The 13,648-nt window shown below is 56.0% G+C and overlaps 1 protein-coding gene across 3 annotated transcripts in view; it reads right to left on the bottom strand.

Moving 5' to 3' along the window:
* Positions 1–13,648, bottom strand: part of Nek6 (NIMA-related kinase 6) — a 92,707-nt gene that overhangs the window by 35,211 nt on the left and 43,848 nt on the right. Inside the window, exon 1 of one of the 3 annotated variants that reach the window (XM_013021380.1) lies at positions 1,757–1,968. The exons of 1 other annotated variant lie outside the window; for it this stretch is intronic. The gene's annotated coding sequence lies outside the window, so the exon portion shown is untranslated. Of the gene's footprint in view, positions 1–164; positions 244–1,756; positions 1,969–13,648 lie in introns of those variants that run through there. One more of the 3 variants, XM_013021381.1, reaches the window with a different exon arrangement.

The raw sequence follows: 13,648 nt of genomic DNA, 5'->3' as shown, positions 1-13,648 counted from the left end.
GTACTCGACCTGCTGCCAATTGGCAGCCTGAGCAAGTAGAGAAAGCAAGTCATGGACCTGCAGGTCCGGGCACAGGGCCAGGGCCAGGCAGGAAGGCCCTCCATGTGGACTGGCTGGGAATTAGATTCAGCAAAGCCTAGACTATACATGTGCCAGGTACACACCAAGTGCTTCAGGAAGAGGCTGGTGAGAACCATGTACAAAGGAAGAGATGAAAGTTCAGACAGGGTAAGTGCCAGGTCCAAGGTCACACAGCAACCCAAGAGGTTAGCCAGGCCCATCCATACTGCCTGTGAATGAAGAAATGAATGAGCGAATGAATTCTGGCTCTGGCTTTCCCGGCCCCGCTGGTGCCCCTTGTCTGGTCCTGGGGTTAGCAGACATTATCCATCCATCACTTGACAGGAAGCAGCTAGAACTCAGGCCAGAGTAGCAGAGGCCTGTCACACGGGAGGGGATGAGCCACAGATGCTGTCTGGTTTCTGGACTGGTCCCCATGTCCCCTCGCTACCCCACCCCCACCGCAAGCCACAGGCACTACTCACATGACCACAGAAGCCCTATGTCTCTGAGGTAGACGCCACCAGATGCCACCCACTCCCCCGAAGTGCTGTGAGTACCCGGGTTCCCTTGGGGAGCCAGGCCTCCCAGGGTGGGCCTGCGTGGCGTGGGCTGGCTGGCCACCGCGGCTCGGTCTCTCCTCTCTCTCCCGCTCACCTCCAGCTTTCCCCTTCACGCCTGGGGCCTCTCTGCAGAGCCACAGCCACAAGCATCGCTACTCGGTGTGCCCCAACAAGTCTTTCTCCGTCTCCACCCCAGAGACAGCACAGCCCTGCTCAGGGGCCCGGCAGGAATCCAAGCTCTACCTGTTCCTTGGAGCCCACATTCGATCTTCATCCATTCTGACAGCATTTCCCCCCGTTTCTGTGCCAGCCTTATGGCTTGAACTTGGCCTAGGCACTGTCCTTAAACTTTTGTGTTTAAGGCTGGTTCTGTACCACGTGAGCCACAGCTCCCCTTCCAAAGTTTAGGTGGTTAATTGGACTTAAGAGTCTCACGGAATTCCCTACCCAGGCTGGCTTTGAACCATGATCTTCAGATCTCAGCCTCCTGAGTAGCGAGGATCACAGGCGTGAGCCACTGGTGCTGGTCAGTCCTGTCAGTTCTATCAGATTCCCCACCATCCCCAGAGCCCTGCCCCCACACCAGCCTCAACCCTTCTTGGCCTGTCCCCGCAATCTCCTGCCTGCTTGCCCACCTCCATGGTCTATCCTTTCTCCAGCCCACCACAGAAGGTTCCAGAACCTGCTGCTTCCTACCCAAAGATCACAGCAGAAGGCCCCACACTGAGTGAGGTGTCCTGAGCTCTGTCCAGCTGGCACTGGCCCACCTCATACTACAGAACTGCCCCTACCAAATGACACAGTACCCTGGCCTTCCAGACTTTTCTGGACAACCTGGAGGCGACATGGATGACCTGTTAATGGGCAAAGTCACAAAGTCCAGACCCTAGGACCAGGTCTCTGGCCTGTTTCAGGTCTGGCACTTCTTGTGGGATCTTGGCTAAGTCCCTCCTCTGCCTCCCTTGTCCTCATGCACAGAGCGGAGGGGCAGCTGGAGCGCTGTGCCCGGGGTGGCACTCTGTAAGCCATCAGGAGGCACTGGGACCCCTTCCTCCTGTCCCCAAACGACGGCGCCCACATGGGCTTCTCCCCCAAATCAGGCTGCTCGGGATGTAAGCTACCACTGTACTCACCACATCGGCTTCCAACGCTGGCCTCCAAGAGCAGGCCTCCAGGGCCTCACACAGATCTAGCCCAAAACAGGTGCAGGGAGAGCTGGTCAGATCGCCTCTGACTGCTGGTGGAGGGATCCCCTGGCCTCTTGGAACTTCCAGAACCTCAGAACCCCCATGGTCATGTGGGGACCAGACACACACAAGTCACCAGGTGCTTCAACACAAACCACAGCAGAGACCACAGGGCTTCGGGGCCTTTAAGAAAAGTTGAAGGAGGCCCGATCACATTTCAGTCCTTCCTTCTTGGGTAGTGCAACCAAATTCTTAGAGGAAAAGAACCTAGGGGCTGTTGCCACCTTGTGTCTCGGTGAGAGGAATACTGGATTGCTGTCAGGGAGGCCCTGGGCTTCCACAATGGCACAACACCCCCATTTTACAGATGAGGAAACAGAGGGGCAGCAAAGTCAAGCAACTTGCCAAGTTCACGTTACTGGGAAATGGCATAGCCTGGGGTTCACTCTGCCAGGTTCCCCAGGTTCCCTGACAGATCCTCTGCCCAAGGGCCTCCTGGGAAGTTAACTTGCTCTTCCCTCAAGGCCTTGGCTGCCTGTGTTCCCCTTGCCTACGGTAAATAGCCTCCTGGCAAATCCGTCTCCTCCTTCAGTGCCCATCTAGGCCGCCTCTTCCAGGCAGTCTGCCTGGACTCCTCCACTGACTCATTTAGAGCTTGACAGCCCCAGTCCTCTGTGTTGTCTCTACTTGATCATGTCTTCCCTTCCTTTGTAGGCAAGAGACCAAAAGCATTCACCTCCAGGGCCCAGCAGGTACAGAGACAGGGTTGGGCACGGGCAGTCTATCCAGACAGACAATGCCAGGGACCCAGGGACCTTGGACTGGCCCATCTGAGATCACCAAGGAGAGCCCAGAGTTGAAGGGGAAAAGTGGATTTCAAAGCTGAAATTCTGTTTTTGTCTTCTTCTTTGTGCCAGTCCTGGGACTTGGACTCAGGACCTGGGCGCTGCCCCTGGACTTTTTTACTCCAGGTTGGCACACTGGAGTCACAGCTCCACTCCTATCTTTTTTTGGTGGTTAATTGGGTATAAGATCACACAGACTTTCCTGCCTAGGCTGACTTCAAACTGTGTTCCTCCGATCTCAGCCTCCTGAGTAGTTGGGAGTACAGGCATGGGCTACCAGTGCCTGGCATCAAAGCTGAAATTTCTGGCAGCAGGAACTCTATTCCCATGCCCCGTGTCAGACCATAGCTCCCCCGACTGGCAGTGGGAGGGAAGACTAGCACAGCAGAACAGGAGGGCCCTGCATTTGTTCCAAGCCTGACAGGGCTCAAGCATAGTACTGCTCATCGGCCAGTGTTCCCCACACAGGCTAAGTACTTGAGCCCCTGACCACCCTCCACCTAACTTTCTCTGTTACAGGTAGACAGGGGCTCAGCACCCCAGCCCACCCGGGAAAAAGACTGTTTTCTCTGCTTTTCCCTCCCCCACCAGCCCACTGGCCCAGGAGTTCTGGCAAAGTCCACATATCACTCTGCATGAAACCTGCTGGTAGCCACTGCTCTGCTCCTGGGAGGTGGCAGAGGTCTTGCCAGGCCCCAGGGCTGGTGCCCTTGCTGGCTGTGTTCACCAGGCAGCTGAGCAGAAGGTCAGGGGTCCCTGTGAGCCGAGGATACCCCCAAGGTCTCTCGAGTGTGCTCCAGTCATCTGTTGGCACCTCTGGGAGGGCACAGATGGCAGCGAGGGCTAGTGGTGCCCCGCAGTGGCAGGCTGGCAGGCTGGTTCTGGGGAAGGACTGTTTGGCCCGGGCAGGCTTGGGGTGCCTGGAGCCTCTGGTGATGCCAGTGGCCTGTGTGTGCCCAGGCAGGGGCAGGTCACCGATGGGCCTCCCCAGATACCACCAAAAGGAAACTCCCTCAGCACACCGTGCTCCAGCTGACACCTCCTTGGCTGTGCGGCCATTGCTTACCAGGCAGTGCAAGCGATGGTGGTAGAGCTGGAGCAGCTTGGGTTCTAGGAGGCCCCATCTTCCTCCCCCATTTTACCACCGGGAAACTGAGGCGGGAGGGCACAGGATCGACTGTGGTAACTGGCACCTCACACCACCTTCAACTCCTTGTCAGGCATCTGCATAGTGGGTGCTAGAAGTCAGTGTGCCTGGGTTCTGGGAGGGGTTGGGGGGATCCCCTCCCCTCCCCCAGCAAGTGTGGGAGGCCAACGTCCTTGCTGTCCTTTTCAAAGCTCAGCCCTTCCTCTCTCCTTGGGGTACCAGGGCAAATGGATCAGCTGCCTGCGAGCCAGGAGAGCTTGGCCAGCAGCAGTCAGTCTTGGGTTGGAGTCCTGGCTCTGCCATATCTCCTGTCATGTCACAGTGTTCCTGCACACAGCATCTCCTGACCCGGGCCTAAGTTGCCTGGATGCTGGGCAGGACTGGCCGGAGTGGAGTCCTGGCACAGGATACCATGCTCAAAGGCATGATGCCTGGACAGAGCATTGCCAGTCCCAAGAAGAGCTCTCCAGAGCCACACCTGCCTCCCTCCTCGGAACAGCAGCCACCTTGACCCCGTGCCAACTGCCCCTGTGTCCCATCTGCAGTTCGGTCACCACAGGGACTGATGCAGGCATATGGCAGCTGGGGGCCCCAGGGGACGCGTGCACCATCTAGGCTCGGCCACCTGCCAGGACACCTTCCCTGCCAGCCAGCCACCACTGCTGGGCTTATGCCAGATCCCGGCCCAATCATGGTTGTGGGGCGCTCGGGCCAGCTGTCCCTGGGAACTGGACTCCACATAAAAACCCTGGTGTGTGCAGGAAGAGGTGGCCACTGACCGTGGCCTCCATGATCCTGCGAGGTGAGCATCTCTATCCTGGGTCACAGAGAAGGTTCTAGACCAGACCAGGTGGGGCCCCTGAGAATCACAGCACACAGGCAGGACAGTCTCCATCGGCTGCGCACAGCTGGGTGTATCTAGTGACCGTCTCCCTCATCAGCCCTGCTGCCTCCACAGTCACATAATTACAGTTTCTGGGGCCGCTTCTGGTCTCTCTCCTGAGCTGGGGTGCAGGTAGCCACTTTTGACTCCCAGCGAATGACTTCTGTTTGGACCTGTGGCATGTAGGGCCTGGTTTCTGGGCCTTAGTTTCTCACCAACAGCCTGGCCCAGATAGGGTTTCTTGTGATGGTGTGTCAACAAGGCCCGGAGGGGAGGGGAGGGGGATGGAGGGGAGGGGGATGGTAGGAGGATGGGGGGGGGAAACTCTGGCCTCCCCAGGGTGCCCTGCACTGACTGAGCGCAGGATCGGGACCGAGCATGCATTCATTCTGGGTGTGTTGGTGGAAGAGGGTTTGGTTTCTGGCTTTGGAATACTTTCTGGGCCCTCTGGTCAAACGCACAGCTCTGTGGGTATCTGGCTCATATACCCTCGTGGTTCCAGGACCGAGTTGTGAGTATGTGGCAGGGGGTAGTCAGACACACATAGCACCCACCCCTAATGGGTCCAAAAGACAGTCCTAAATCATATGACTTGCTGGGCAGGCTCGCTAGAGAGGTGGCAAGGGACCGGGCAGCAGGCCTGAGTGCTCACCTGCACTCACTGTAGCTGGACAAGCTCTCACCCTCAGTGAGGAAGATCTTCACCAGACCTAAGTGCTGTGCTGAGTCACTTGGGCGATCAAGGAGGCCAGCCAGGGAGAGGTGCCCAGGCAGCGCAGCAGAGGAGCTGGAGTCTGAGTTCTGAATGCAAATCCTGTGCTGAATAGCCACGTGAACTTGGGCCAGGACAGGACCCAGTCTGTGGGTTTGCTGAAATACTAAAACCACATTACACAGGACTCTCAGGGCCCAAGTACACAGGAGAAGGGAGTAACTGGAGTAACTGTGGTGCTGCCATCTCTGGCAACTGTGATTGTAAACAACAGCATGAGCTCCACAACAACCACTGTGAACCATGGCATGGTGAGCCCAGCCTCTCTCCTGGGGACAAGCAGGGCCTGGGCTGAGCCCGCTCCCCCTGCTGGGAGGGTGGGAGAGGCCACTTTGGCTCTGGCATCATCCTCATTCTACAAAGTCACTAGGATGGCAAAGGCAACGTGTGCCGGCCCTTCCCCCATGCCTCAATAAAATAAATCCTGGCGGGCGGCAGGCAGGAGACCCTATATATTTACGTGGCCCTGGCATCTCCCGATCAGAGCCCACATGGCTCCAGTGGCAGGGATGACAGCAGCGGCCTGGGAGAGTCACTATTTCCCTGCGACTTTTATTGTCCATTATATCCCGGCGTTTACAGGGCGCGGCTCACACGGTGGGGCTGGTGTCGGATTCTTCCAGTCTCATCCTCAGGGCTCTTCCATCCACCCAGGTCTTTGTGTGATACTGACACCCCAGAGGCCGCTGGGGCCTTGGTAGGGAGCACGGGGGTTCTCGCAGGCCACCCCCACTGAGGGGCTCAGCTCCAGCCTGCTACCCAGCCTGGAGGTCCTACCTTTGTGGCCGCCCTGGGGTAGGGGGACCTCTGAAAAGAGCTACTATTGACTTGTGCGCAGGGGGTTGCTGCTTGTTAAATTTTGAGCGATTGAGGATGATTGATATCACACTGGCTGCTTAAGTTTAGCCATAGTAGGAATATTTACATCACAGCAAATGGCAGCTGCTCCGGGGAGGGGGTGACCCCATGTAAGCAATAGGAAGGACACAGGGGCTGGAGAATGTGAACCTGGCTTCCTCGGCCACCTGCCATGGGACTTTGGAGACGTCGGCCTCCTTGTTTGCACAGCAGGCGCATGCCCAAACTCCTGGGGTAGCTGCAAGATCCCTGAGTGACGCTTGGTATACAGTAGACACTTGATAAATAGTCATTTCAGTCAGGTATGGTAGCTTACGACTGTCATGTCAGTGACTGGAGAGGTAGGGATCAGGAAGATGGAAATTTGAGACCAGCCCCCACCCCCCAAAAGAGGACCCATCAGACTACTTGAAAAATAACTAAAGCAAACATGAATGGGAATATGGCGCCAGGGTAGAGCACTTGCCTGTGGTAAGTGTGAAGTACTGAGTCAAATGCCAGTTCCATGCACACAAAAAGATGTGATCACTAATCTATTCAGCACTCCCTGAGTACCTAGTTTTTACGAGAGTTTGTATGATAGGGATATAATGCCCTGGGGAGGCAGGTGCGTGGGATTCCCACCTGCACTTTGCAGAATCACATGATAGGCGGGCAGAGCAGGGGCACCGCGAGGCTTGTGTTGTGGAAATGGGGCGCAAGGAGCACATGGCTCCATGGAAGGTTCTAGTGAGAGCAGGAAGGAGGGGCTCAGCCCCAGAGCTACCCACTTCCTGCTCTGCTCCACCATGGCACCTGCCTGGTGCTGCCAGTCCCAGCCAGGCAGCCCCTTGGATGCCAGGCCCTCTAAGAGGGTGGAGCAGGGAATCCGGGATTCTGGGGTCTGCTCTGCAGTGGTGGCCTCTTTACTCCAGGTCCTTTCCCTTCTGAGCCTGGGATTCCCAACAAAAGGCAAGGGACTGCACTCCCAACACTCGTGGTGCTGACATGGAGGGTCTTCCCTGGGCTCTCTGGCCTGGCCACATGCTTCAGCCTGGAGTGGCTTTGGAGTACTTCCAACAGTGGGGTGAGGAAAGCCCAGGCTAAGCAGAGGAGTCAGATAACCTTTGAAGCTGGGGGACAGGCAGAAGTGGACAGCAATTATGGGATGCTGGCAGAGTGTGTCCTCAGTGTTTGTTCAGTCAGCACTCATCCGGTCTGTCCTCAGCCAGCTGTGTTGGGGATGGCACTGCTCAGTGCTTGTGTGGCACTCACAGCTGGGCAGGTGGGGGGGCCACGGCCCCGTCCCCTGCGAGACCGCCTATGTCAGGGAAACAGGCTGTGAGGTTGTGTGTGTGTGCATGTGTGTGTACGTGTGCGTGTGCGCGTGCATGTGTCTCGGGGACACACAGCAGGGACTCCTTTGCTGTGAGATTCAGTTTCCTATTTGCATGGACAGGAAGGGAGAGATCCTATTGAGCTCCAATAGGAAGACGGGAAAAGAAGTAAGGGCTGAATAGCAGAGCAGCATGGCCCCCCGCCAGCCAGCCGGCGGCCTCAGACACTCGGTACACTTGGAATTCTTGTGGTGAAGGGTCACGCGATTTCCTCTGCGAAAGGCAGTGTTGAAAACGTCTGACTAAGGGGGAAGAAGGGGAGTGGGGGAGTGTCCAGAAGACTCAGAATCATGAGATACTGCCTGCCTGCCCCATAAAGCTGAGCAACCAGGGAGGAGTTCTTGGCCTCTCTGAGCCTCAGTTTACCCTCTCATTTGCTTGCTCTATAGCAGATGGGGTTCTTTACATTTGAGTGCTTTGAACTTCCTTAGCCCCGTGAGCCAGGCACCTTATTCCCTCTGCAGAAGGGAACTCAGGTATCAGTGGGGGAACCGGGATATGAAGCTAGGGGTACAGTGCCACGATCCACGCCAGCCACAGAGACAGACTCAGCCCTCCCACTGCCGCAGGCAGCGGCCGATCCTAGCATCTTTCCGGTCCTAACAGGCTTTGTACCATTACCAGAGCTCCTGCACTTGCCAGCAGCTTGATTTTAGAGCTGCTGAGCCGTCTTCCTTCAGCTCAGCTGCGGTTCCAGTCTGCTGTCTTTTCAGAGAAGTGTGATTTCTTCTCTGCGCTCAGCAGCCTTTATGAAGCCTAGCCCAGGCACCCTGGGCACAGAGACCATCGACCTGGCTCTTTGAGCCCTGCTGAGAGGCACCGGTCTGAGCGGGAACGCACAACTCCGTCGGGATGCCCGTTTTTTGGAGTTTTGCACTCAAGTCGGCCTCTGGGACTGCAGGAGGGAGCCTGCCATTCAGGCATCCAAGAAAGAGAGGAAAAAAACATCTATTCATAGCCAGGCAGAGGTGAGGTGTGGAAGGGAGGCTGCCGGCCATGGACGAGCAGCCCAGCTGTGCAGGGGATTCCTGCAAAGCCTGACCTCAGAGCAGCCACCTGGAAGGCTCAAAGGCTTGGGTGGTCAGCACGCTGCTCAATGGTGCCCGGATGCTCCACTGTGCCGTTCCAGAAGGAATACAGTTCTGAGCCAACACCTGCGCTTGTCTTCCAAAGCAAAATCCTCCCAACAATGGTGTGTATGTGAGCTTGCGTGAGCGCATGTGTGCACGCCTTGAAGAGATCTGTTCCTCTCTCATCTCTACTATAAGGAATGCTCATACCTATGAAGAAGTAGCCACAAGATCACACATTCCCAGTCTGTGCCATCATCTCCCCCCCCACCCCCCCAGAGAGACGAGGATTTTGCTTATGTCCATTCTGTAGTGGAAGGAAACAGGTACAAATTCACACAGCTGGAAGACAGCAGAAGAAGGGGTTAAACCCCACTGGCAGCCCGAGGGTGCAGCAAGGGCTGAATCTCAGCAGGACTTGCTGCATGTGAAACTAAGCGTTGTCCTCACCCGACGTGGAAATGCGGAGCAAGTTCTATGGGGGGTAGTGCACAGCTGGTCTCGGGCCTGGCTGCATGTGGATTTCCTGCCAGGAGCAAGGGGAAGAACTCCACTCTGAACCGGGACAGGAGACCAGAATGCTGCCACACGGCACAAGGGCAGTCAGAATGACCGCACGGAAGCCACCACAGACCCCTCTCTTCAGAGACACTGGGACCCACTAATTGGCATGGTGTGCCCCATACCCAGGAAACCACTTTAGCTTCAGCTCCATGCACATTGTTTTGTCAACAATGAATAATCTTTAAACACATGTTCAAGTGGGCACTGCCATTTTTCTAACCCTTTCCTGCCACAAATGAAGGAAGCCCAGAATATACCAACCCGCCTTGTATATTACAAATGCAAGGAGCAAGGCACCAGTAGCTCACGCTTGTAATCCTAGGTACTCAGCAGGATGAGATCTGAGGATCGTGGTTCAAAGCCAGCCCAGGCAGGAAAGTCTGTGAGACTCTATCTCCAATTAACCACCAGAAAACCGGAAGTGGCGCTGTGGCTCAAGTTATAGAGAGCTCACTCACCTTGAGCTGAAGAGCTGAGGGACGGTGCCCAGGCCCAGAGTTCAAGCCCCATGACCGACCAAAAAAAAAAAAAAGGTGAGGAAACTGAGGCAGGAGTGGAGCAGTGAGAGACATGCAATGGTTTGTTCATCGCACCCGGGGACGGGCTCCTACCTGTGGCAGGACCAGCGTCTGCTCAATGGGCTCCTCGTCTGGAGAGGACAGTGTCACCAACCCAGAGTTATAATCCCCTGTGACCATGGCATTGCACACCAGAGTGTGGAAACAGAAGAACGTCTGGTTGGTCTGCTAGGGGCAGTGGTAGCGTTTCCTCAGAACAGGAAGCAGCTGTGCGCCTAGAAGCAGGGGTGGTCTCTCTAGGCAGAAGGCACGGCACGTGCAAAGGCCCTGAGGCGAGGCTAGTACCCAGCTTTGAGTTGGAGGGAAGAGTCCCAAATGATGGCAGTGGCATTGGGGTCTGCAGATGGGAGGGAGCCTTGGGAAGTAAAATCGGCATGGGCTCGTGGCTGACAACCTGCACAAACCGGTACAGAGTCCAGAGACAAAGCTGGAGCATGGCTTTTTGTTTCTTCATAGCACCCCCCCCCTGCCACAATACCATCCCCAGGAATGGCGTCACTCATTGGTCTGTGTAATGAATGAAAGACTGCAGCAGCTTCCTTCTTCCCAGAGACATACATACACACTCGGCTGCCCGCCAAGATGCCAGGTCACCTCAGGAGCCCTGTGCCCACCACGCGGGGGGGGGAACACAGGATCCTCTGACTTATCGGGGAGTATTTATGAACACCTCCTGCACGCCAGGCCCAGGAACGAGCCCCTAAAGGTGGCTATACACTCTGACTCATCTCTTGGCCCCAGGTCCTGATTTGGGCAGGGCTTGAATGTCCGTCATACTACACAGGAGGCGGGGGTGGGGGTGGGGGCTGGGAGAGGCTGGGGTCCAGATACGAGCTCAATATCACTGCGCTGGGATTCAAATCTGGAAATGTCTAACCACAAAGCCTTTGCCAAAAGAGATAAGAATGCCTTGGGGAACAAAAAGGCCGGGGATTCCTCCTTCCTGCCCACAGGCTGCCCTTTATCCACAGAAGAGGCACCTCATCGGGGGAGTCCTGCCTGGAACAGGGGACTCTGTCAATAGCAGGAAGGGTGTTCTCCGCCCCAAGCAGCCAGGCCAGGGCTGGATCTTGACCCTTCACTGTCCCGGCTGATGCCACTGGAGGAAGCTGATGGCCTGTGTTCCAAACAAGCCAGAGTGCGGACCATTCTGCTGGCCAAGTCATGCACGACACATAAGCAAGTATAGATGGACAGGCTCTGGAGTTGGGACCCTGTTCTTCTCCTGAGCCTGGGGTCCACCTGCCCCCACAGTGCAGCCTCATCTTCGAGGTGGGCACAGCTCATGGTGTGGCCCCATTGGGATGCCAGCTGGCTCCAGGACCTGCAGGGCTGCTCCTGTCCTTCGCTTCCTCTAGGTCCCCAGCACTGGGTGAGCCATGTCCCCATAAAACTCACGTTTGCCTAGAACCTGTGAATGTGATCTTATATCTGGAAGCACTGATAACCTCTGACTTATGATGAGTTCTGTAGAAATCGATGTTGAACTTTGATCTTTTCCTAGGCCTGCCAGGGAAGGAGATTGAGATGCTGGGAGGCAGCAACCACAATGCCAGGAGGGGAGCCACTGGTCACCCAGGGGCTACTGCTGGCAACCAGGATGAGCTGCAGGCTTGCTGGCTTAAATGCATTTCTGGATTCTGGTATTTTCTATCGACAGTGGGCTTATCTGGACATAACCCACTGTAAGTCATGAGGCTGTCAGGTATAAGCAAGCTTAATTGAAGCCCTGCAGGATTTACAGCAGACCCAAATCCAATGACTAGGATCTTTGTAAGAGGGAAGGTTGGCTGGGGAACGTTGGCTCACATCTATATCCTAGCCGAGGCTGCGATTGGGAGGATCACGGTTCATGACCAGCCCAGGCACAAAAGCTCCTTGTGAATCCAGAGCTGAACGTAGAGGCATGCGCCTGTCATCTAAACTACTTTGTAGGTGGAGGTGGGGAGGATTAAGGTTCCTGACCAGCTCCTCAAAGGAAAGCTAGATGTGGTAGCCTGCCTGCAATCTCAGCAATGTTGGGAAGCACACTGTGGCTCAGGTGCACACCAGGATGGGAAAGCACTAGCAAGCATGAGGCCCTGAGTTCAGATCACAATACCACTACCAAAGAAATGAATGAATGAATGACTAAATAAAGAAAAGGCCAGGTTGGATCCAGACACACACACACAGGGCACACAAGAGCAATGGGCACAACGATCACAAGATGGCATCCACCCGAGGTGAGAAAGGTGCAGAGCAGACTCTCAAGTCTCCAGAAGGATCCACACCAGCATCGCCTGGCTCCCTGACACCTGGCCTCCAGGACTGGGAGCAAATGAGTTCCTGTTGTTTGAAGTCACTCGGTTTGTGGTCACTAAAGGCAGGCCATAGGAAGCCAATACCCCTGGGCAGCGCCTGTGCGCGTGTGACTGTGACTGGCCGCCGGCTCTGCGGCTGCCTGTCTGCACCGAGGCTCCCAAGCCTGGGGATTTTGCAGGCCTGTCAAATAAACTTCCCCCCAAATCTGAAGATAGACACAAGACTGCCAACTTATTTTCTTTTTCTTCTTCTTCTTTTTTTGGCATCTGAAATAAAATTTCCATCTACGATCACCATTCTTTGTAAGAGAAAGGCCCCTTCACATCAGAAAGTAAGGAATTCCAGGCTGATCCTGTTTTCTCATTTTACTAGCATTGGTGGGAACGCCACTGCCCTATGCCGGGGCCCGGAGAATTCCAGCCACTAGGCTGGTGATTTCTTTGGATCATTTCTTCTCCCCTCCTCGGAGCGTGATCAGTACATAATAGAGAACCTGTGGCTGGGGCCGTCAGCCCGGCCTGAGGGAGGGTGTACCCGGGACCTTCAATAAGGGGAAAAGAAAATGAAAATGGAAAGCAGCAAAGAGGGAGAGCCTTGGTCCTTCTCATGAAAAGAACGAGCACTTAGGAAATTACACAACGTGCAGACGTGAAGGGCCAGCGACTCCAGCTCTCTCCAGTCACCTCATAAAGCCACGCCTGGCGGATGAGTGAGAGGCCAGATGCCTGGCGCTTGGGATGGCTCTTTCGAAACACGTGGCCCCAGTGGCCTGCTGACCCAATGGACGATGGTCAGTGTGTGCTTCAAGAGCGCCACACCCACGTCTGCCCTACAGTAAAGGGGGGGGGGGAGGAGCGTGTGCGGGAGCGCCACGTGCTGAGTGTCGCATCTGGGGTAAGTTGGAAGTGTGTTCCGTGTCAGGATGCTGGAGACAGGCTCAGCCGCATGCTCGGACTGCTGGCGGGGCTGGGCCGGGCTCCACAGGCAGTGAGCCACCACAGATGCACAGATGATAAGCCTGCCGCCACCGCCGCTGCCTTCCTCTGGCCAGAGTCCACTTCCCCCTCCCCTCCTGTGTGCGCTGGCCGGGGGTGGGGGGCAGGGTGGGCCCTGCTGTCAGAACGCCAGGAAGCATACGCTTTTTCTGGGCTGAATGCCCAGATTCCTGGAGGAGTCACAGGACACACTTTTGGTGAGCGGATCCAAAGACACAGCATGGACTAGAAGTTTCTCTGGGCAGCGTAATCCTGCAGGGATGTAGACAGGCACACCTGGAATTTCAGTCTCAAAGCCGGACAGGCGAGAGTCCCAGCAGGACCCAGACATGCAGGGGCTCCAAGCCTGCCACTGCAGGACGTGTCCATGGGGCCCCCTGGGGTCTTTGTGAGAAAACAGGGGTTTAGTGCATTCCGCCACCATGTGCAACACAACTGCTGGCATG

The sequence above is a fragment of the Dipodomys ordii genome, unplaced genomic scaffold (genome assembly GCF_000151885.1).
Source record: "Dipodomys ordii isolate 6190 unplaced genomic scaffold, Dord_2.0 Scaffold55, whole genome shotgun sequence".
Taxonomy (NCBI): domain Eukaryota; kingdom Metazoa; phylum Chordata; class Mammalia; order Rodentia; family Heteromyidae; genus Dipodomys; species Dipodomys ordii.
The sequence above is the reverse complement of the archived record's forward strand: the minus strand, read 5'-3'. Positions and strand labels throughout refer to the sequence as shown.